At 42.3% G+C, this 2,027-nt stretch overlaps 1 non-coding gene across 1 annotated transcript; it reads right to left on the bottom strand.

The window, feature by feature from the left end:
- Window positions 1–1,162: 1,162 nt before the first annotated feature.
- Window positions 1,163–1,269, bottom strand: LOC118483513. Its single transcript, XR_004870803.1, has one exon. It is a non-coding gene; the product is annotated as a small nucleolar RNA R71 (small nucleolar RNA).
- Window positions 1,270–2,027: the final 758 nt, after the last annotated feature.

The following is a 2,027-nucleotide window of genomic DNA, read 5'->3' as shown; positions in this document are numbered from 1 at the left end:
ATTTCTGCATTTTTAGTTTTGTTTTTCATGTTTAAAACCTTTTTCTCAAAAATTTTAGATTGATTAGACCTTGAGGATAAATCGGTACTAAAAGCTCTTGTGCCCTTAGACGACCTCGGTATCTTATCAAAGCTATACTACACTCACGATGGGTGCACTTGCCCAAGTGTGTGTTTAGTGTTAGTAGAATATCGTGTTTTAAAAATATAAAACTTGACTAATGTGTAAAATGGGCTTAAAATATCAATAAACTCATAACACACTTAACGCACACCAAGTTTTTGGCGCCGTTGCCGGGGACATAAGGATTTTAAGAAAGTTAGAAATCAACTGCCTAATCATTTTTTTTATTTTTCTATATTTTTTTAGGATTTTTCTAAATTTTTCAGCTTCTGCAGACTTCAGCACGGGCCATGCCTGGTCGGACACGGGGCCGTGCCCAGCAACCTTACTGGCAATTTTTGTTTTCTGAGTTACAGAATAGTGACCACGGGGCCGTGGCGGTGCACCACAGGGCCGTGCTGAACTCCCCAGTAACTGGGATCCAGAAAACAATCACTGCAACAACGACCACGTGCCGTGGTCAGCGACCATGGGGCTGTGGTGAGACTTCTGACCATCGTTCTTTTTGTTTTATCGTAGGACTTGGAACCCAGGCGCAGCACCTGAACTTTCTACGCAGTGCATGAGCTCCAGACATAAAAGAACCTCTAGACGAACCCGAACGCTTTCTAAGAAAAAGACTAAAAGCTAAAAGCCAAGAGAAAGCCTCGGGGGACCAACATCCAATGGCGGATCGGCGTACCCTTATAGATTACCTATGGCCTACGGTAATCTCGGAGCCGCTATCAATGCACCGAATGTCGATGCCAACAACTTCAAACTTCGGCCGAACTTGATTCAAATGCTCCAAAATTCCGCAACCTTTCATGGCCTAGCTGATGAAGGTCCACATCTACATATTACCAACTTTTTGGAAATATTTGATACTTTCCAGATCAACGGAGCATCAAACGACACCATCCGCCCCCGAATGTTCCCATTCTCACTAAAAAACCGAGCTAAGCATTGGATTAACACCCTCCCAAGTGGTTGGGTAAACACTTGGGATGAACTTGCCCGAAAGTTTCTATATAAGTATTTCCCGCCTTCTAAAACCGCTAAATTAATGACTGAAATCAACACATACTCACAAGAGAATGGGGATTCCTTATATAAAACTTGGGAAAGATTCAAGGAGCTATTGAGGAAATGTCCTCATCATGGTCTCGTAGTATGGCAACAAGTATCCACTTTCTATAATGGGTTGTTCCCACACACAAAACAAACACTCGACTCTAGCTCCGGGGGATTCCTAGGTAATCATCGCCCAAATGATATTTATAATTAAATTGAGGAAATTACTCAAAACAATTTTCAATGGCACACACCCCGATGCACAAAATCTATTGCCCCGGGTGCCCACAAGGTGGATGAAAGCACCTCTTTACAGGCCCAAATCGAGGCCCTATCTTCAAAAATCAAAAAGCTAGAAATGGAAAAAACGGCCTCGGTTATGGCTTGTGAAGGGTGTGGCGTGCCATATGAAAATTGGAGTTGTATGAAAGAAATGGATAATCAAACAGAAATGGTAAACTACAATGATAATAGACCTAGGCCGTCGGGTCCCCCAACGGGCACTTACAACCAAGGATGGCGTAACCACCCTAACCTTGGTTGGAGGGAACCCGGCAATAGTAGTAACCAACAAAATCAACACCAACGAACAAACTTTCAACAACAACCAATAAATGAGTCACAAAATTTCTCTCAACAACAAGGGGGACGAGAGAGGCTTGAAGACACTATTTCACGCCTCATCTCCGAAACCGAAAAAAAGAACTCGGATCATTTCCTACAAATGGAATCCAACTTTAGAAATCAACAAGCTAGTATACAAAACATTGAAAAACAATTAAATCAACTAGCTCAAAATTTCTCCGATAGACCACAAGGTGCACTACCTAGCAATACCGAAACAACCCAAA

The sequence above is a fragment of the Helianthus annuus genome, chromosome 10, assembly GCF_002127325.2.
Source record: "Helianthus annuus cultivar XRQ/B chromosome 10, HanXRQr2.0-SUNRISE, whole genome shotgun sequence".
NCBI lineage: Eukaryota > Viridiplantae > Streptophyta > Magnoliopsida > Asterales > Asteraceae > Helianthus > Helianthus annuus.
This window is presented reverse-complemented; position numbering and strand designations above follow the sequence as displayed.